The following is a 23420-nucleotide window of genomic DNA, read 5'->3' as shown; positions in this document are numbered from 1 at the left end:
CCTGAGATCATGACCTGAGCCAAAGGCAGATGCTCAACTGCCTGACCCACCCAGGCGCCCATTCACCTGCATTCTTTTATTCAAACCTCACCACTACCTTCCAAGATCTTACTAGCCCCCTTTTCACCGTTGAGCAACTGAGGCTTGAAATCCCACAGCCAAGGTTCAAATGCGGGCTTTCTGTCCCACGGCTCACTGGCTTCTCACCGATTTCCAGAGGCAACTTGAAGAGAGGGTCCCCGAAGTCAGACAACCTGTCTTAGCTCTGCCTCGCGCCTCTGGGCGTGTGGGAATCATACCAGGGTTTGCCAGACGCGGTGGAGGAAGGGCTGCAGGATTAACGGAGAGTAAGCCCTCGGCTTGCCTTCCGCCCTTCCCGTTATTTGGCTGTGTTGCCGGTGCGCCAGTGTGCTCTGGGCATCTAGTGCATCCAAGTAGTAGAATTTCGTTTCCTTAAAACGCTGCTCCTTACCGGTCCCTGACTCCCTTGTTGTCTCAGAAGACAGCATGTCCTGCGTAAGGAGAGCGCAGCGCATCCCTCTGCGAAGGGCTGGTCGCATTGTTCACACGGAGGCGGGCTGCTCCCACCCTCCGCGGAGGCCGAATTAGGGAAGTTCTGTGCATACACATTCACGCTGCTAAGCCCCAGTTCCTCCTAAACTAGTTTTCTCCAAATGCTGCTTTTTAATTAAACCTTTCCAGGTTTAATTAGGAAATGACATGAGTCATCTTTGTTTCTGAAAATGTATTTGTGGTTTGGCTAATTGTGTAGTGAGATTTAATATGGTTTCTCTTCATGTGTGAAATTAATACACTGAATATTTAAAAAAGGCAAACATCTGAGGCATTTTACCTGGGCTTTAGGTTGACAGCAAATGTATGGTTCAAGGGAGTCCCACTTGAAGCAATGCGAGGAAAAGCTGGGCTGGTTGTCAGTGGTCACTGTATGTGGGATGCCTCCAAGACATGTCCTTTGTCTCTTAACCAGTACATCTGATCATGCAGCCTTTAATGGTGCCTCATTGCTTAAAGGTAAAATCTAAGTTCCTCTTCAAGGTACTTTAACTCCATTCCATCTCTCCTCAACCTCATGCAGACTGTTCTCCAGCTATATATCATACTCTGTCATTCCCCAAACCACCAGGTGCCTTTATGCCTCAGGGGCTCTGTCCATGGTGCGGCCGTCCCCACACAGCCTCATCCCATCTCTTTCTGATGTATTCTTCTGCATGTATACTAACCCTGTCTTTTTCTTTATTCTGATGCTTTGACATCAAGGGGCCTTGCTGGGAGGCACTGGCCTACCAGGGATTAGCTAATTCCTAAGGATAACACACAACTCACCTGCCTGCAGGCACACCTCTCATGTGCAAACCAACCCATCCAGAGTCCAGACTCCTCACCACCTCCTTTGTTAGGCTTTCACACTCTGGACCACTGTGTTCCTGCCCTATCATCTCGGGGCCAGGAAGAGACAGCGAGGGACAGCGCCTATACCCCAGAGCCTGCTACGGTTAGTCAAGCTAGCTAAGCCTACCCTACCTAGAACCATTCCTTCCCGTGGAAGCCACACTAAAGGTTTTTGCCCACAGACTGACCCTGATGCTTCCCCATATGCCCCCCCACCCCTCATGGCATGCCTCATGTTTCTAGGGATCTGTGAGTAAAACAAACCCTTCCTTCAAGCCCACCATTTCTGTGTCTCCATACCTGATTAAAACGGCATCTTTCAAAGTGTAGCTCAAAAGGCACTTTTTCTGTGACGCCTTCCCCTGGCAAAGGAGGTTCCTTCTGTGCATGCAAACATGTCTGTTCCTTCATTTGAGCTTTCCTAGATTCTATGTCACGTTCATCTCAACTCCCAACGGTTAGCACAGGGCCCAGAGTTTTGGGCCCTGTGGCCACAGTATAGTACCCATGAGAGGAGTAAGTGGATGAATTGCGACTAGTTCAGCCTTTCCATCTGAGTCCATTGGTAGCAGGCAAGTCAGGAAACAGTTCGGTATGCATGCCCCCCTGATGTTTTCTCCGGCAGGACTGGGGCACTGCAACTTAAGGGCTGACAGCACAGGCTCGGCGTCCAGTGTCCGATCCCCCGATCCCAGTCCCGCCATCCTAGCTACGGGGCTTTGGGCACCATATTTCACCTCCACGTGCTTTGGTTTTCTCATCTATAAAATAAGGACAATAATAGTGTCCATCTCCAAGTGCTAGAAAGATGAAACGGCTCCGAAGTCTTTGTACAAACTCATCTCTGCCTGTAATGTTGTTTTCGGCCATCCTGAGCTCTCCTTACCCTTGACATCACAACTTAAGAGCCATCCTTTAGGGACACCTTTTGACTTCCCTAACTAGGGAATATCTCCCCAATTTAGACTTCTTTAACTCCATGCACTTCTCCTTAGTGGTAGTTGCTGTGATAATTCTTCATTGACAGTTGTGACTTTTCAATAATCTGTATCTTTCATATCAGACTGTGTGTGTGTCCGGGTTCTCCAGAGAAACAGAACCAGTAGGATGTATGTGCGTACATATATAGAGAGAGGGGTGTTTTTAGTAATTGGTTCACACGGTTATGGAGGCTTGACAATTTCAAAATCTGCAGGGTAGGCTAATAGGCAAGAGACCCAGGGGAGTTGTACTTAGAGTCCAAAGGCATTCAGCTGGCAGAATTCCTTCTTCTAGGGAGATCAGTATTTTTCTATTACGGCCATTGACTGATGAGATAAGGCCCACTCATAAAGGGTAATCTACTTAAGAGTCTACTGGTATATTAACCTAAAGACATGAGAGCAGGATTCAGTCTCATAGTGCCGCCTGTTGAAGTAGGAGTGAAGTTACGGCACTGCGGGGTACAGTACCTAAATGCACAAGCAGTGGTAGATGGTGGTCTTCATTACAATCGAAATGTTTAGTAGTGTTAAGATATGAATGGATAGGAGAAAGCCAGGACCCAGGATTTTTAAGACGTGTCATACAATGAAAGGAGAGTTCTCCCCACATCCCCAAGTCACAGCTATCCCTGTAAGGTCTCTAAAGAAGGTAGGGAGTGGGGAATGGATGGATAGATACAGTGAGGAAGCCTGATTAGCAGAGGCCCTAGACACACAGAACAAGGGTGGTCAAAGGAACATTCTGTTGCTAGCTCTAAGTTTTGTTTCCAAACCCCAAATTAGACTTTAAAAAGCAGAACTGGATCATAGGTCACAAGATCCCTTATTTACCTCTGAATTAAAGGGGTCCCTTTGAATTCCCTTTCTCCACTTTCCAAGGAAGGGGGGGGTTCAGATGTGTTACAGCTCCAGCCACACTGATTCTACATGTTCCAGCCTCTACCCTGGTCATCCCAGAAGCTCTGCCCCCTAACTTCTCTGTGAGAGGGATTGAAGAGAGGCAGATCTTTGAGATACCATATTTGTATCCATTACTTTTATCAAAGCCTTTCAATGAAGAGTCACCAAGCATCAATTCAACAAATATTATTGAACATTGTGTGGCAAGTAGAAGCTACAGACCATAAAACTAATAAACAGATGTCAGGTAAGTAATAGGAAAAAAATAGTAGGATAAGCAGGATGGTGAGCGTCTGGGGAGAATCCTGTTGTGAGTGGTGGTCAGGGGAGCCCTCTAATCCACTGGCGTTTTGAGCAGGCACAGGAAGTAAGCGAGCAAGCCATGTGTATATTGGGGTGGGGGCAGTTGCGGTCCAACCACAGAAAACAGAGTCCCGGAGGCCCTTTGTGGTTGCATGCTTTGTCTGTTCAGGGAGGAGAACAGAGAGGCAGCGAGGGCCCAGGTGCTCGGAGGCATTCTGGAGGGTTGTAAAAACTGGAGCTTTTACTCTGGCTGACATGCTTACCACTTGGGGGTTTTAAGCCCCGCGGTGAAGTGAGGGCTGCTAACTACTGAAGGCAATCCAGCAGAGGGCTGTATTCTCCTAAAGAAAGGTTTGTTGACTTTCCTAAATTCACTCAAAGGTACCTTTGGCTCATGAGGCTGGCATTCCAAGGATTGCTTTTGTCCAGATGTGCCACCACCTTTAAAAAAATTTTGGCTTCTGTGAAAAGACTGTGAAAGGCAGGGAGGAAAGCAAGACCAGGTAAAGGGGCTCTTGCACAATCCAGGGAAGATAAGATGGTGACACAGCCAGGGTGGTAGCACTAGGCATTTTGTGAAGAGCTTTGGCAGAGGGCGCCTGGGTGACTCAGTCGGTTAAACTTCTGCCTTCGGCTCAGGTCATAATCTCAGAGTCCTGAGATAGAGTCCCGCATTAAGCTCCCTGCTCAGTGGGGAGTCTGTTTCTCCCTCGTTCTCTCTCTCAAAAATAAATAAAATCTTAAAAAGAGAGAGAAGCAGCATTTCCTGATGGAGTAGTGTGTGAGTGTAAGAAAGACAGAGAAAGGAATTAGTGATAAGCCCAATGATTATGGCTGGAATAACTGGAGAAATGAGGTTGCAGTCAACAGAGACGGGGAAGGCTGCAAGAAGGGAATGAGGTAGGGGCCAGGGAGCAGGAATAAGGAGTTTCGGTTGAATGTGTTGTCTGAGATTCCTGTGGCTATCCAGGTGGAGAAATTCAGTAGGCAGATACCCAAGTCTGGAGTTCAGAGTAGAGGCCTGAGCAGGAGATACCGATGTGAGAGTCATCCACTCAGATTTGGTAAGCAGGCCAGGACACTGGTTAAAATCATCTGGGTAGTCAGTCGTGAGGTCAGAGAGAGGAGGAGAAACTGCCAATGAGATAAAAAGAAAAGAATGAGAGAGATGTCCTGGAAGCCAAGCATTGGAACATTCAAGAAGGAGCGGGGAGGACCAGTGTCCAATACTGCTAAGAGAATGACTAATGAGACAGAGAGTGGACCACTGACTTTGTCCTCATGATGGCAGTGGAGCAATAAATAATCAATTATTTTAGGAGTTTTGATATCAGAGGGAGAGAAATTAAGCAGCAAGTTTGTATGCTAATGATGCATGAGAGAAAGGAAAATTTATGCTACAGAGAAGGAGAAGGAATAGCAAGATGATTTTGCTAAGGAGGGGAGAGATCTAGAGAGTAAGTTCAGGGTTTAACCCTGGGAGCAAGGAGAGTCCATGCACAGTGAAAGCAGGAAAGATAAAGAATGAGTACAGACATAGGGAAGTTCCCTGTTGATTGTTTACCATTTCACTAAGAAAAAGACAACAAAGTGATTGGCAAAGAAAAAGAAGACTCTCTTTTGATACCAGTGTTTCCCATGCTGGACTCCTGAAGAACAGGAACCGTTGATCGCAAAAGTAGTAGGTGTCTGAATAATAGGAGGGGTTGATCTCAGAAGCAATTGATTATTATTTTGAGAATGTATAATCCTTATAAGCCTTGAGTCCGTGACAGCTTATTCCTAGAGTAGAATCACACTGGACAGGCAAGGGTAATTGAGAAGGAATTCCACAATGGGGAACCGGTCTCGGTCTCCACCATCAAATATTGTCACCCCCACGAGGCAGCTAATCCACACTTGTTTCCAGCCCACTCTGCCAATACCGCAGTCTACAGAGTGGTCGATCCTTCTCCACCCCTCTCTCTGGTTTCTTTTAGCTCTGACAAATTCTGTTGGGGAAGGGAACGGGATGGAAGAGAGAGTCTAAGTAGGCAAGGCCAAGTGTATTTGGGGGCAGACATGGGGAGGAGGGAAAGCTGTGAACACTCACACATTAATAAGTTTTGCCTTGTCACAACTATAATCAAAGCCTTGATGACAGTGTTGTCATAAAATCTGTACAGCCACTACTCCGGACTTTGGGTTCATTCTGTTTCCTGGGCTACAAGCTCAGAATTCACCACAATAAATTCTTCTGTAGCTCTTCAGCTCCCCTTATACCTCTTCCCAAGCTTGAAATGCAAGATGTACTTTACACCAAATATAGAATCTCAGAGTGGAGGTCATCTTATCCAATGTTACATCCGGTTCTGGAATTATTCTTGTCACTGCCCTGACAACTAGCCATTCGAACTTTATAAACAACCTCAGCTGTAGGCCTCACCACATCATAAGGCAGCCCATTCCATTTATGGAATGTTTTATGTTACAACAAACTGAATCTCTCCCTTCCACTTCTAACCCTTATTCTCTGGCTAACCTCGGGGGCTATACAGAACAAACACATTCTATCACCTTTTGGCAGAGAACCAGCCATCTTGTTTCTTCCACCTTGCCCACTAAATGTTCGGTTAGCTTATGAATCACAAATACATCCACATTCAGAGTAAAAGCTTTTTGCATAGTCCTTACCTGCTAGTAAATTAAATGTTAAAGAAAGAAACTATATCTACTTGTAGTGGAGTTCCAAGTAGCCCTTTGCTTAGAAAGGATTAGAAGCCCCTTGAATGCCAGCACTATCAAATCAAATGGAAAGGTTAGAGCTGGATGAAATTATATTTTTAAACGCTCCATCTCTCCAGACTTCTACAAAGTATGAAAGGGAAGGCACACCATGGTTATCTGAAATTGAGAAGCAAGATGAGGGAGGGAGTGATTCACATTCATCCCACTGGACTGTAATCTCAGTCCTTTTCCTTCACATATTTATCCAGTGCCTGCAGATTCCCATCTATAAGCTAGGTATTAGGGTTTCAACAGTGAGCATCTCTCTTCACTTCTATTCAAGAAATTTGATTTTGGACCCACATGTTGCTAGCACCATCCTCCCAAAGGGATATAGCAGTGAATAAAACAATAAGGTAAAAATCCTTCCCCCTTTTTGCACCTAATATTCTAGTAAAGGGGCAAAAACATAATCCCACAAATATATGTAAAATTGTAATAGTTACAAACAGTATGAAGAGAAGATTCAAGATGCTACATCAGTATGTAGTAGGGAACTGAGCTAGTCACATGACTATAGAAGCCTCTCCTGAGGAAGGAATGCTGAGTTGGGCTCTTAAGATGTGTTGGAGAAGGTCCCGGGCAGAGGAGCACATTGGGAAGCAGTCTGTGGGAGAGGAGCGTGGCATGTGTCAGAGCTGGAAGGAAGGTGGTGTGGAAGATCAAGGTCAGAGATGAAACTTGAGAGTTAAGAAGTATCCAGATAATGCAAGGATCAGTGGGCCATATTAAGAATTTGCATCTTTAGCCTCCAAGCAGTGAGGATCCACTGCAAGTGTTTCAAGCCAGGTGTGTATGTTTGTGTATAGCATGATCTAGTTTCTGTTTAGAAGAGATCACTCTCCTTGCAGTGTAGAGAATGGGTTGGAGAGGACCAAGGTGGACAGAAAAATATACAATGGTCCACAGGAAAGATTTTAGGGACTTGGGCCAGGATGATAGCAATAGGTATGGAAACAAGAGGATAGATTTAAAGAGATCTAGAAAATAAAACCAGTGGGTATCATGTTTTTTGAATTTGGAAGTCAAGAGAGAACAAGATGGCTGTGTAATCCCTCACCAGGCCTACCCCCTGGGCCCCTTGCCAGTCATCTATCGTGGAAGATAACCAACTGCTTACCACCAGGCGCTGGTCATTGGTACAGAACTGAATGTGATGCTCATCTAGGAGGCTTCACCTCTATTATGTAACTTCTGGATATGGAGCAGGTTGGACCTGTAGCATAGGAAAATATCATAACTGGATGTTAATCTAGGTGATAAGGTTTTCTAAAAACAGTTTTCAAATAGGCAAGTTAATTGTGCTGGAGTTTTAGAGTGATGATATTGAGAGGCTCTAAGTATTTAAGTCCCCATTTGGGGCTTTCTGCACCCTGAGAGGATGTCACCCTGAACAGAGAGAACCACAGTCACCACCCCATCCTCTGGGGGGATCTGGAGAGACTTGAGAAATCTCTCTCCTTAAACATCCTCCAGCTTGAGATCTTGCAGAGAGCTTTGCTGATGATGTGTCCTTTGTACGTATCACAGTAAACTGTAACTTCTTTAAGATTCATACGCCGGGGTGCTTGTTTTTACTAAGCCTTTCACAGTGCTCTGCAGGACTTCTGCAATGTCAGGAAAGGATCCTAGCTGGTGACTAAGAATGGTGGTGCCAGTCACTGGGATAGTGGACACTGTAAGAGGAAGTACCATGCTTAAACTGGGGACTTGCTGAGTCTGGATGTCTGAGATGAAACACAATAATGGAAGGGCTGATAATCAATGCACGTCTGGAGTTCTAAGGAATTGTCTAACATGGTGATGCCAAGAATGAGAGGCTATCTATCTCAGGCAAGGGTCAAGCTTGAACGAGGAGTATTGCATATTGGAAGCATGCTCTTATAAAACCATTTAGAAAGACTGGGATAAGACTAATAGATGGTCTTAGCATAGAATCAGTTGGCTATAAAGAAGTCTGTTCCAGGCAGGTTATGGAAATGTATTAAAAAGAAACAGGAGTATCAGTTTCCATAAATAGGAATTGGGGCTCCATCTGGAAGTAAGGCAGTCATCCCTTTCTCTGTAGATGACACGAAGTGGCCCACCCCTACTCCAAACAAACACCCCCAGTAAAGGGAGTGGCCCACAACAGAGATTGTAGGAGCAGACATAGGCAGGCCTGACTCTCTGCAACACAGTATAATTAATGATCTTCCAATCTTTGAAGAAAAAAAAACTTTCTGCTTTATGATCAACTCTTAATTATCTTGATGGTTTATTAATTTGCATATCCATATCTCTCCTTGGTTAATTATTAATCTTACACTTTGTCTACTCTATTTTCTGTTGCTGACCTGGCATCTAATAAAATCTTGTATGAGATCTTAAGATTTTCAAATTTTCATTCTCTCCCCAGAGTTTCCACTTCTCAATTGTATTTATGTCCATGTTTGATTTTGTTTTCTAAGTGTTATGAAGATGGCTATGCTTAAAAGTTCTGAAAATACCTAAAATATTTCAGATATATTTGCATCCTTATTTCTTTTTTCAGAGACCTTGCCTGTCACAGTAATCGTGAGGGTGCTAAACCTCAGCCCAAAAGACAAGTGCCCACTAAGATGTTCATCTTTCCTGAGAGTACCACAGGCCAGTGCCTTAGCTCCATCCCATTCCCATCCCTGCTTCTCATGATTAGTCAAGGGCAACATGATGGATGTCATCTCCCTTCACACTAACACCCAAACCTGTCTGACTGCTTTCCGTTTTGTCTATCACCCCTTGCAGTATTTTCTCTGGGCCTGAAATCAGAGGGTCTCTCTAAACACAGTCCTAGCACGTTGCTCCGTTTATCCCCCTTGAAAGGACAGATTCCATCCTCCTTTCCTTGGTCCAGAAGGTCCTGAGGGTCCTCCCTCACCTCCTCAGCCTATCTTTCACTTCTACCCATCCCTACCCTACTCTCCAAAGTCCCTGTGCTTACTCCACCTTGAGAAGTCTGCTTCCTTCCCATCTCCTCTGACTTTCTTCTTGGGAGATTTTTCTAAGGTTCTCCCCACCCACCACTCATGTCTTCCACCTCATTCTATTTCTCTTACACTAAACGTTATCTGCTTTTCAATTGTTAGTATACAGGTTTGTCTTCTTCAGGAGAGGTATTATAATGAGCACCAACTTTAGAACCAGAGTGCTGAGGTTCAAATCCAAGTTTTGCTACTTACCTAGCTATTTGGAGTAAGTTCTCGGCAAGTTACTTAACCTTTCTTGCCTCAGTTTCCTCCTATACAAAAGAGGAAAAGTGATTAAAAAGTACCTTACTATATTCTCAATGCATCGTGCATAGTAAGGCCTCACTAAATACCTGGAGAAGAGACAGCTGAGAGTCAGTGTTCAACATTTGATTAATACAAGTACAGGCAGATGTGAAACAATGTAGATAGACCCATACTACCTCTTGGTCAATTCTTTAATACCTAAGCACTCAAGAACCCCCAAGTTCTTAGAGCAATTCAGACTATTGGTAAACATTCAGCAGAGGTTGACAAAAGAATGTCAGCATATTGTTATTTCCATGTATATCCTAGAAACTAAATTCTTTTTATTTATTTAGAGAGAGTGTGTATGCAGGCATGGGGAGGGGCAAAGGGAGAGAGAGAGAATCTCGAGCAGACTCCCTGCAGAGCTGAACTCTGGGCTCCATCTCACAACTCTGAGATCATGAGCTGAGCCGAAATCAAGAGTTGGAGGCTTAACTGACTGAGACACCCAGGCGCCTGCTGCCCCCCGCCCCCCAACCCGACCCAGAAACTGTGAACCTAGATTTAGGTTTGAATCTCATCTCTGCTACTTACCTGTGTGTTTTATAATATAAATCTCTTTTTCTGTGTCTTAATTTCTTCACATATAAAATGAGAATAAACTAACAAACATTATAAGCCATGGACTAAGTAAAAGTATATGTATTTAATTAATACATATTAATTATGTATTATATGTATGTATGGAAGGGCTGATAATCAAAGCACATCTGGAGTTCTAAGGAATTTCCTCAAACAAGGGAGTTTGAGGAAATAAGAACGGGTACAGGTTTTCTCTGTCTCATGAATATTAAATTGTTTGACTCCATCAATGATGAAATAGTTAACATCTTTGAACTCTCAAAATAGGCCAGGCATGAAGTGTTTTACATTCAAATCCCCCAAATCCTATGAGGTCGGTACTAGTATTATCCTCATATAGAGGTGGGTAAACCAAAGCTTGGGGAAGTTTTTAAAAACCAAAAGGTGAATAGAAATGAAGAAGAATGACTTCATGGTAAATCCCTGTTTTGAAACCAACAGTGACATGGTATTATGGAATGAGAAGGAAGTGGTCTCAACAATAATATTGAAAGATTTTTCTTTGCTGGAAAAACTGGGCTTCTCACAGTGATGGTACTTTCTTCCTGCTCGCCTCTGAATTCCGTACTAAAATAAAATCCCATTCAGAACAAAGTTATTGCAAAAGGTGGAGGCACTTCATAGGCTTGGTACTGGTGGAAGCCTAGTTCTTCGTCAGGATCCCCCAGATAAAGCCCTTTGAAATAGTGGTTGACATTTTCCTGTAGTAATTATTCATTTGTTAACACACCAGTTGCTTAAGAGCATTATTTTGCCAATGTCACTGTGTACAACAACCCTGGGACTTCTTCCCTGGTTATCCCAGAATTCAACCCCATTAATAAACATGCTCCGGGCGCCTGGGTGGCTCAGTTGGTTAATCGACTGCCTTCGGCTCAGGTCATGATCCTGGAGTCCCAGGATTGAGTCCCGCATCAGGCTCCCTGCTCAGCAGGGAGTCTGCTTCTCCCCCTGACCCTCCCCCCTCTCATGTGCTCGCTCTCTCTCTCTCACTGTCTCTCAAATAAATAAATAAAATCTTAAAAAAAATAAATAAATAAACATACTCCAAAATCAGCTGGCTTGCAGAAGCATCCCTTTTATAGCAGATCTGCACCATAACTGTTGGAAATTACCTGATGATTAATGTCATCTAACCCAGAGAACTATACTGCAATGAGGTTCAGGATTTATCGATAAATATGATAATAATCCTCTATCTTTGTTTCCATCAGTAATTAGTGTAGTTCATGAGGGAGCCCTTGAAACCTTGTATAAGCAAGGTTTATCCCCACTGGAATAAAAGCCATATGTCACCATTTAAAAGGTAATTGGAACATTTCATTAGAAAGTAATTAAAAAAAAGATTTAATGCCTTATAATAAATAATCTTGATAAATACCATTGTTGGCAGAGATATCTGCACCATGTAAAGAATTTGCTTTACATCAAAATATGGTATATATTATATATCTTTCTTGGATTTTTCTGAGAAGCTTTTACTTACTTTGTTGTGACTGAGTAAAGAAAAGCATATTATTATACTGTGATTTTTCCTTTGAGAACAAGACCTTCTCTTTATGGCCACATACCTTTACTAGTCTCATGGTTTGCTTTGCAACAAGACTCTGGTTTATTCTCTATTTCTCAAATGAAAATCTCTTATGTGTATGAACAGAAATGTTTGGAGCAAAGTCCTGAGAGACCACAATTCTTGGCTGTGAGGTCTATCACTTTGGCTAAATGGAGATGATGATAGCCAAATCTCTTAGGGTTGTAGCAAGCATTAAATGGGATGAGACACATAAAGGATTTAAGCCAACACTTGGACTATAAGAAGCACTCAATGAATATTATAAATAGTACTATTCTCATCTACAGTGTCTTCCTACCCTGCCTCTTTTAAGGAAAGATTCAGAGTTCTAGGGTGAGTTTTTATTTAAATTGCATGGTAAAAGCAGAAGTAAATGTAAAAGCATGTTTTTGTCTTCACTTTCATTTGTTTTGTGATAAAATTGACAAACACACGAGAAGAGAGAAATGTGCAATATTCTCACCACCAGCTATAGTCATTGCTAAAGTGGACTTCTAACCCCCACCTGCTGCACTAGAGGCTCTGAAGTAAAAACAGATCAAGACTCATTGCCAGAGTTGTGCAACTTTGTGAGCTTCTATATACATTAAAACCATTCCATTTAGTTCTTCAACAAACTGAGATGAAGAGCAAAATAAATCCCAAAAGGCCATAGGCCGATTGAAATTAAAGCATACTTTTAACAGGGAACCAATTGAAATATCAAAACAGTGGCAGAAGAGAAGTATGTGAGATCTTTCATCCTGTATCTCCACTAATCAACCAGGCTTGAGAGCTTTTCTTCTCCCACTTTCACAACCATATCATGGTAGAATAGGCCACACCTCTGCTGAGCACTGAATGAACATATATTTTTTGGTAACAGCTCTGTAAAACATCTGTTAGAATCAGCCTTACCGGAGTACCTGGGTGGCTCAGTCGGGTAAGCATCTGCCTTCAGCTCAGGTCATGATCCCAGGGTCCTGGGATGGAGTCCCACATCTGGCACCCTGCGCAGTGGGGAGTCTACTTCTCCCTCTCCCTCCCCCCACCCAGCCCAGCTCGTGTTCTCTTGCACGTGCACTCTCTCTCCCTCTCTTAAAATAAATAAAATCTTAAAAAAAAAAAATGAAGCATCAACCTTACCTTCATTGAGCCAGTTGAGGCTCAGAGAAGCTCATTACGTGTCCAAGATCACACAGCTACTGAGTGGAATGTCAGACCCCAGAATGTGTGTTTACATACTCTGCTTCTTCCAGTGCAGTGCTTCTCCAGTTAGGAAACAGAAAGCCATGGGACAAACTCGACATATCTTCCTGGACAGTGTTTGGCCTAAAGATTTTAAGGGAGAGGCCAAGTAATTTAACCAATGATGAATTAAATCATTATTTTTCCATTACATAGAGATATTATATGCTGCAGAACACTAAAGCATATAACTTTTTAAGCTGACTACAAAAGACTTCAAAGAAACACTGGCCTTTCGGTGAGTCCTGTGCACCATGGGAACTTATTCATCTTCTATGATAATTGCTAATTGTTATGATAATTGTTTTGAGAAAGCTACTTGGAAGCCAAGAAGTCCTGGTTACTGGAGGCTCACCTCTGAGAGTCAGGGACTGGGTGGCCTTGGGCAAACCTCATCTGTTCACTAGAGATTTGACCACATACTTCCCTGGACCATGGGAAAGTCCAAAAACATAGTAGGTTTTCTATGTAGTGGTAATGATCATTATTAGACATTCACAAATCATTCTGAAACATGCCTTCAGGTTTGGTCAGCCTCCAGTACACATACAGTCCTCTAGCTCACCAGACTGAGCCTGAGACCGAACCATTGGGCCTCTCTCCATATTGCTTTCAAATACAGTTTCAGGCTTGCTGTGTTACCAGTTTAACTCAGAGAAGATCCTTGAATGGGTTGTGAAAAATTGCAAAGTATATAGGCTAGATATTAACCAAATTGTTTATTTCATGGCAGGACCAAAAATAGAAATTTTCAATTAAAATAGACACCATTTACTTCCGTTTTCTTTTTTTTTTTTTAAAGATTTTATTTATTTGACAGAGAGAGACACAGCGAGAGAGGGAACACAAGCAGGGGGAGTGGGAGAGGGAGAAGCAGGCTTCCTGCTGAGCAGAGAGCCCGATGCAGGGCTCGATCCCAGGACCCTGAGGTCATGACCTGAGCCAAAGGCAGACGCTTAATGACTGAGCCACCCAGGCGCCCCTACTTCCATTTTCAATGAATGCATTCATACCATCCAAAGTGTCTTTTAGCCCAAATAAGTTACTCCGTAAGTTTTATTATAATTACTTTTCTTCTAGAGCCCTAAAACTTTATCTTGTTACTCTAACATTTGTTCATTCTTGGTAAATAGAGGCAGTTTTAGGGTGGCATTTAAAAGTTTCGTTTCTGGTAATAGAGCTGTGGTTGGAATACCCTCTCTGCAACTTCCTCCTAAAATTGTTTCAGTTAGCACAGTGCCTAGTACATAGTAAGTATGCAATAATTTTTAGCTATAAATTTTTATTAAATAGCTTTTATAATATTAAGCTTGAATGAAATATTATTCAATGTGAGGCATTCATTTTCACTTGAGGTAGCTCCCCTATTTTGGTTCCCACAGATAGGGATTCCTATACAACATATAAACAAACACATGCAGAGTATTCTTTAGGATGTCTCTGAGTGTCTACATCGAGGGCGGACAAAAATCATCATCACCCCTCGACTCAAGGGATCTCTGGCATTAGAATCTTATGGCAGACAATACATTCATTTGCTATTAATCTTTCAAAATCTGTATGCCAATGAGAAACATGATTTGTTTTTTAGCACTGGGACAAGTACGCTTTCATTTGTTCATCTAACCCTCTCAGTGTATACGGGAGAGTGGGTCCCCACAACGAGCTAGTGGTAAACCTGGTAACAAGAATCCACTCCTGGTCCAGTGCTCCTTTTGGAGCTGCACACTGACTTCAAAACTAGAAATTTCCTTTCAAGGGAAGTCTAATAAATAACATTTGTTGATTCCTTAATTTTCATTTTTAAGTACAGTTGACATCCTAGCTCTGTTACACACAGAGTCGGGTTAGTTGCATGGGTCATTAAATGTTCTGAGAGCATTCGGTCTTATTGGGAAGACTTGAACATTATTACTGTCATTTAATGAGAAGTGGGAATGTGGAAATGTACATCATTTCTTTGATTTTCAAATCAATTCTTTAGTTTCTATCTCACATGAGAAAGAATCTCTCAGTGGGAACAATGGGAGGGCACAGGAAGAACTATGGAGAGAGTTCCTGGAACAGGCAGTTATGATAGCTGCAGTTTCTTATGCCATCACCCTCGAAACCCGAGCTTCTGAGAAATACGATTCGCTACACAATCCAAGCTTCTAACCACCCACCGTTCGGAAGCCCTTGTTAGACGAAGGCACAGTATTTGTGATCAGTTTTTACCCTCGCAAGTCACTGATGGATTCTATAGAATCTGTCAAGATTTTCCCCCCTCAAAGTGATTGACATTTTAGTAAATCTTTTAACAGTGCACATCTTGGATTGAAATTACCCTTGGCATGCAGGCTTTTTGCAAAGGCTGTGATATTGCCACTGTGTAAACCAGGATCCCTCTTGTGGATGGTGAAGCGTTAAGAACGCCAGAGGTGATTAGAGATGGTGAAGAAACGCAATCACCCATCCTAACCAGTTTAGGAGGGAATGAACAGGTGTGACAGAATTTTTATCTGGATGACTACAGTAATAAAACTAGCACTTGTGCCCAGTTTCTGTGTACCGTATATTGACTAAGGCGTCACCCTACATTTCCACATGACAGCTTCATAATAATCCTTTCAAAGACAGATTGTTATCCCTACTGAACGCCTCAAAAACACCCTGCCCCTTTTCCAAGACCGAACATCCAGCAGATGGTGGTGCTTGGACTTAAATCCTGATACTGAATCTCAAGCTTTAAACCACTGTATCGGGGTGTGTGTGTGTGTGTGTGTGTGTATTTCATATACTATATTCCTTCCCAAGAGATTTAGATGAATATATTTCTGGGTGGGGTGGTGGGAAGGAGAAACTGTGACCTCTCGTAGAAAATCTAAAAGGTAACATATTACAAGGGGCAAAATATGGCCCTACCAGCACAAATACAGAATGAGGTGGTTACCAGCAAAATGGGTCACACACTGAAGGTTTTGTTTTTGGTTATTTTTTTTTCCTGATCTTAACTCAGTATGAGATAACACTAAGGTGACCACAAAGGTGTCATTAGGCTGCACCAAGTGGTCCAGAATCCTCCCGAGAAAGTAAGGGGAGAGGCTGGTTCTTTTGGTCCTGAACCTTGCTCACAATGTAACAGGAGCACTGTATTCAATGATAGGTAACAGAATCTAAGAGGGACAACCATTCAACAGCAAGGTATTGAACAGCAGGCAGAATCCTTGATGCTAGACATAAATCTAGTGGAATGACTGCCCTTACAGAGCTTAGTCTACAGGAAAAGATTAAATCAAACAGACCAATTATTACAAATTGTATTCAGTGGCATGAAGGAATGTCACTGAGTGATGGAAGGGGTCAGAAAAGGCCTCTACAAAGAATTGGGATTTAAATGAAACCAGACACACCGGGAGGAGATTAGAGGATGGAGCAGGCGGACCTCCCATCTTCTCCAAGCAGGATGCACAGGAGGGTTGTGCCAGTATATTCCTGGGAGCATCTGCTGAAGATTTTCCTTGGCCCAGATAAAGAAAACCTCAGAATAACTAGGGTGCTTGTCTTTATAAATTTGGAATATTAACCTATAAAAGTACTAGATTACATAGCCGATTGTAGAATGAGGCTTCCACCCGATAGGCGGAACTATTTCTCAACAATCACAACCGTGGAATATTATAAAACCTACTGGCTAGGATTCCAGGGGCCTGGATTTGATAAACAAGTCTTTAGGCACGCGGTCTGGACCATGACATTTCACCGCTCTGAGGCTCCATGGCTTTTGTTCACAAACGGAGCTGGTACTGAATACCAGATGGAACAAAATAAAAAGCACCCAATGTGCAGGGCATACGGTATGCATTCACTAATGGTATGTGAATCTAAATCTGTCCCTGGAACAGGACGCTGGGCTTTCGCTTGAGGCCTCTGAGGTTCCTTTGAATCACACTATATAAAAGCTTAATTCAAAAATACAGGATGAATCACAAGGGTTGCAGGAGAATGAGGTCAGAGGGAGCATTTTGCATTTTTTTTTTTTTTAAGAGAGCAAGAGCGGGGGCAGGGGCAAAGGGAAGGGACAAGCAGACTCCCTGCTGAGTGAGGAGCCTGACCACATGGGGCTCCATCCCAGGACCCCAAGGTCGCAACTTGCGCCGAAGTCCGATGCTTAACCAACTGAGCCACCCAGGTGCCCCACATTTTTAAGCTAAAAACTGAAGAAGCCATAGTGTTAAGCATGATGGTAACCAATACCATGCTCTAAGAGTTGTCTGGCATCAAAATGTCAGTCAGTATTAAATATACTCAATATACTTTAAACATACTGGCCCATTATACTGATACAAGTCAAAGTTCACCAAAGTGGCTGTTGGTTCATTAGTGTTTATCAAACACACAAGTAAAATATGATGCAATTTTTAAAGCACTTTTCTTGAAATAGGAATTCAACTTTGAGCTCTTGAAGATTTCAGAGAGCCAGTAAACTTAAGATCAATGAAGAAATTGATCAAGAAATATACACACTCCTGGAGTAAAGAATCCCACTGATTTGCTACAGTTTTATATATACAGTGTTATCACATCAGCAACACAGAAATACAGCTGGCCAGGGAAGTACATTGGACCCCCAGAGTATGTACTGCAGGTCTTCATTTTATCAAGTATATTAACTCAGCTGCTGTCTCACAGCTTGGGTTGCTTTTCAACCAGAAGCAATACCACAACCATTCTATTCCCATCAGTGGGATGGTAGCATGCCATATTAAAGTTTCTATACCTCTAACACACCCAGAGATCTGCTAAGTCAATCTAAGCCAGCAGTTCTCAGCCATCACCACATAGAGAAATTTTTTTAAATATATAGATGCCCTGGCACTTTAGTTTGTGTGGGATGTGACCCAAGCTTTGAACACTCCCCATGTGATTCTGACTCAATTGAAATTTCTCAGCCATGGCTTCAACCAATTCAAGAGCTCCCTCAAAGCAGCCACTATAATGAACAAAAATACTACCAACTTGACAAACCCCACCCACCAGCTTTTTCTAAATTATATCTCTTTCAAACATAACTTTTGCTATTTCATTTTTTCCCTCAAACTGAGAACATGCACAGTAATCCAGGTATTGGTGTTAGTGGGAATATGCTCTTTCTGCAGCGAGGCTGGCATTAACCCTCCTCTGTTTGAGTTACCACATATATTACTTGGTTTTTATGATGTTTTGAAGGTCGCTCCCCAAAGTAACAAAAGCCATTGTCTCCATCCTCTGAGGATGGGAGCAAAATATGATCTAAAAGCTTGTCTAGATTTGGAAGTGATTAATGTAGATTCTTATGATGAAGGAAATGAAAACGAGAAATCTGGATAAGTAATCACTGTTTCCACAAAAACAATTTCAACAAAAAATGAGCTTGAAACGGAGAGAACAAACTGATAATGCCAACAGCAAATAAATTATTCCCTGAGTTTTAAAAACAGACCTTGTGATAGCATTTAAAGTTTTGTAGGGTTTTTGATTCATGACACTTCTCAGTGTAACCAAGGAAGAAAGGAACACGGTTGCCACACCATGTTTTACAGGTACTTGAACTGGAATTTGAGTAGAGAAGGAAAGGTTACAAATGAATGCAGAAATGTGGCCAAACAATGATGGTTCAATAAAGAAAACATTTCTCCAGGGCTTCATAAACCTAGGAGACACAACCACATTTCTTGTTGTCATATTCCCTGGGCCACACAAGAGCTGTGAAACCACCTCAAAGGGCAACAGAGTCTGGGCACTTTGGAACTCTGGTCTGGAATTTGCTTTGTCTCTGGCTATAGAAAGAGAACATTTCAGAGGAAATGTTCACCGTGATAGGATGCCACCAACGTTACTTAGCTGAGACAGCCAGTTCTTGCAGTGCACCTGACTAGTCTCACCAGTCAAAACGAGTCCACAGAATCTAACTCGGTTTTCAAATGTGTCTTCTGCGTTGCACACAGTACCCTTAACTCAGCATTACAGAAATATACTGCCAACGATGATCAAACACAACCTCCCACATTGCAGTCTCTAGCCCCACACGTCCGCATTTCCACTTGACATCTCAAACCCCCTCAATTTGAAATATCTTTGAGTCACTCCATCATCAAATCTAAGTCACTGTCTTCTCCCACCTGGATAACTCCTGTCTGCTCTCTTTGCAACTTCTTGCCCCCCCATATCCACTCTGTAGACATATATGTAAATAATAAATATCTATATCTATCTATCTATCTATATAGTATTAGGGTTCTCTAAATAAAGAGAATCAAGAGGAAACATATATCCTATATTATATCCTATATTTGATGTATTATAAGGAATTGGTTTGCACAATTATGGAAGCTGAAAAGTCCCAAGATCGGCAGTCAGCAAGCTGGAGACACAACAGAGTCCATGGTGTAAGTTCCAGCCTAAGGGCAGGAAGAGTTCCTTCTTAGCCTTCTTGTTCCATTCAGGTCTTCAGCTGATTGGATGAGGCCCACCCACATTAGGGAGGGCAGTCTCCTCAGTCTATTGATTTAAATGTTAATCTCATCCAGAAACACCCTTGCAGACTCAGAATAACATTTGACCAACTGTCTGGGCATACCACAGCCCAGTCAAGTTGATGTGTAAAATTAACCATCACCGTCATTGTTGCAGCATGGACATTTGATCATGTTGTCCATTATCTTTTTACTCCCCTACATCACCTCTCCCTTTTAAATCCTTTATTATCTCACCATATTCTGCAAGGCCCTGCCTGACTTACCTCTTCTTATTAATACCACATTCTCTATCAGCCTTCTTAGAATTTCTTTTCAGACAGACCTGTACCTCTGAAACAAATTATATGTTAAAAAAAAGAAGAAGAAGAAGATAGCAGGAAGGGAAGAATGAAGGGGGGAAATCGGAGGGGGAGATGAACCATGAGAGACTATGGACTTTGAGAAACAAACTGAAGGTTCTAGAGGGGAGGGGGATGGGGGAATGGGTTAGCCTGGTGATGGGTATTAAGAAGGGCATGTACTGCATGGAGCACTGGGTGTTATAGGCAAACAATGAATCATGGAACACTACATCAAAAACTAATGATGTAATGCATGGTGATTAACATAACAACAATAATAAAATAATAATTTAAAAAAAACTATTTTGTCCTCAAAGTCTTTAGGTATGCTGCTCCCCCTGACACTCATCTTTCACCAGGCTAACCCCTTCTCATCCTTCAGGTGTCAGCATAAAGCTTTCTAGGCTCCAGCTCTTCCATGACCTGGTCCGCAGCTATAAGGTCCTTATAACTTCTCCATCAAGGACTCTTCACTGCCATAAACAAGTTGCTTAATGTCTCTCATCCTCATTAGCACATAAACCCACTAAGGCAAGGATTAGGACTATCTTGTTTACAACTGTGACCCAAGCACTTTGCATATACTAGGAAATCAATAAATGTTTGTTAACCAAATAAATGAGTCAACTCCTAATGGACCTTCAAGACCAACCCAGACTCTACCAGTTTGGGATATAGGCCATTTCACTGTGTCCCCTTAGGCTGAGAGTAATAAATGTTTATTAAATATGTCACCAATCTCTACACTGGAAAAGAAGTGTTGATTCAAAAGAATGTTTTGTGATGGTCTGACTTGCCTTTTATAGAAGCAAGCTTCAAAATAGTTTTGCTCTAGAGGACAGAATATCACTGCTTTTCTGAGAGAAATGGCCTTCAAATGAGAATATCCATTCCATTTCTTAAATCTGCAGAGCAGAACCTAGAATATTCTGCTTAGTTTTTTCAACTCAGGATTTAAAGACAGAGCTATCTCTAAAAATTCAGAAACTTCATTGGTAAAACTTAAATTCCAACTGCAGATATGAGGGGCTTCAATTCAAAGTAACTCACTCAACTTAAAAGTAGATCCTATATAATCAGAAAAGCCCACATGTCTCACTTTTTACAGGTGCTTATTTTATTTCTACCAGTTTCTGTACTGGAAGTTGATTCCACTGAGTACAGTGTGTTCAAGTCAAAGCAGCCATTTAAAACGGGATGATATGGGGTGGATTTATATTGTACCAATTCAGCTAAGTTAGAACTATGTTTCCTGGAATTCCCTTCACTGGGTTAGCATGGCTGCCTGAGGCTTGGAGGGTGGGAGGTAAATAGAAGGTATATTCCTTTTATCCTGGAAAGTCGGTGCAGGGCACCAGGCACTGTTGGAGGTCACCTGCAGGCTCACCTTCTTAGTGTGGGGCAGCAGCCAAGTCTTTAACACCTCCAACTCATGTGCCAGCTCCATGCTTTGCTTCATAAAGAAGGGCAACAGCTTTTCTTCCACTGAATCAGAGCCTTTGAACTGGTACCTGTGACAGTCTCGTTACCACTTCTTCCTGGTGGGTTCTAGCTCATCCTCTCCCCCACTTCACATCCATCTTCCCTTCCTGACTGCCTGTCCTACTGACTTCAGACCCAGGATCAGCAACAAAGTCACATTAAATTCCTATATGTACCTATATATATTTTATTCACAGAGGTTCCCTTTCTCTGATTGAACTTTGATTAATAAACTTCTAGACAGTTTTCTAGCAAACTGGCAACCCTTAGACCAGATCTGGCTCTTAAAAAGTTGGCACATTCATGGCATAAAATAGTAATAAGCTACGAAGTTTTAAAGTTGAGGTGATTTCACTCTACAATTTCAGTTTCCATCTTCTTTTGAAAAATCAGACACTTGGACCTCTAGTGCAATAAAATGGTAGGCTAAGTACCCTGAGCAGCCTACCCACTGAAAACAACTAAAACTACAACATAAAAATATCTTTAAAATATTTTAAATGTGTTGAGCTGGACATTGGGATTTTTCAGAGTCCAAGAACTAAAATAGCATGGGAGCCTAGAGAAATAATCTGAGCATTGAGTCCAGCTATAGCTTTACAGGCTTTGCTAAACTAGATGAAATTCAGCTACAGTTTTAATGGGAGCAAAACAAATCTCAGGGCCCACCTGAAGTGGGCAGTCTCATTAAAGATCCCACAATGAAATTTGGACCCGAATGTACCAAACCCTCAGTATAAGGACAAAATATAATTCAACCTAGGTAGTCTTCTCCACCCCAACCCTTCCACCCAGAAGATTGCAGGGAAGTTATATATTTTGTTTCTTGTGGTTTTATTGTTATGTTAATCACCATACATTGCATCATTAGTGTTCCATGATTCAATGTTTGTGCATAACACCCAGTGCTCCACGCAGAACGTGCCCTCTTTAATACCCATCACCAGGCTAACCCATACCCCCATCCCCTCCCCTCTAGAACCCTCAGTTTGTTTTTCAGAGTCCATCGTTTCTCATGGTTCGTCTCCCCCTCTGATTTACTCCCCTTCATTCTTCCCCTCCTGCTATCTTCTTCTTCTTCTTTTTTTTTTTTTTAACATATATTGCATTATTTGTTTCAGAGGTACAGATCTGTGATTCAACAGTCTTGCGCAATTCACAGCACTTACCATAGCACATACCCTCCCCAGTGTCTATCACCCACCCACCCCATCCCTCCCACCCCCCCACCACTCCAGCAACCCTCAGTTTGTTTCCTGAGATTAAGAATTCCTCATATCAGTGAGGTCATATGATACATGTCTTTCTCTGATTGACTTATTTCACTCAGCATAACACCCTCCAGTTCCATCCACGTCATTGCAAATGGCAAGATCTCATTCCTTTTGATGGCTGCATGATATTCCATTGTGTATATATACCACATCTTCTTTATCCATTCATCTGTCGATGGACATCGTGGCTCTTTCCACAGTTTGGCTATTGTGGACATTGCTGCTATAAACATTGGGGTGCATGTACCCCTTCGGGTCCCTACATTTGTATCTTTGTGGTAAATACCCAGTAGTGCAATTGCTGGATCGGATGGTAGCTCTATTTTCAACTGTTTGAGGAACCTCCATACTGTTTTCCAGAGTGGTTGCACCAGCTTGCATTCCCACCAACAGTGTAGGAGGGTTCCCCTTTCTCCGCATCCCCGCCAACATCTGTCATTTCCTGACTTGTTCATTTTAGCCATTCTGACTGGTGTGAGGTGGTATCTCATGGAGGTTTTGATTTGGATTTCCCTGATGCCGAGCGATGTTGAGCACTTTTTCATGTGTCTGTTGACCATTTGGATGTCTTCTTTGGAAAAATGTCTGTTCATGTCTTCTGCCCATTTCTTGACTGGATTATTTGTTCTTTGGGTGTTGAGTTTGAGAAGTCCTTTATAGATTTGGGATGCTAGCCCTTTATCTGATATGTCATTTGCAAATATTTTCTCCCATTCTGTCGGTTGTCTTTTGGTTTTGTGGACTGTTTCTTTTGCTGAGCAAAAGCTTTTTATCTTGATGAAATCC

At 42.4% G+C, this 23420-nt stretch overlaps 1 protein-coding gene across 1 annotated transcript in view; it reads left to right on the top strand.

The window, feature by feature from the left end:
* The window catches only part of SGCD (sarcoglycan delta), a 386661-nt gene that overhangs the window by 339401 nt on the left and 23840 nt on the right, over window positions 1–23420 (top strand). The gene's annotated exons all lie outside the window — the stretch shown is intronic.

This window comes from Zalophus californianus, chromosome 5, assembly GCF_009762305.2.
Source record: "Zalophus californianus isolate mZalCal1 chromosome 5, mZalCal1.pri.v2, whole genome shotgun sequence".
NCBI classification, from domain to species: domain Eukaryota; kingdom Metazoa; phylum Chordata; class Mammalia; order Carnivora; family Otariidae; genus Zalophus; species Zalophus californianus.
This window is presented reverse-complemented; position numbering and strand designations above follow the sequence as displayed.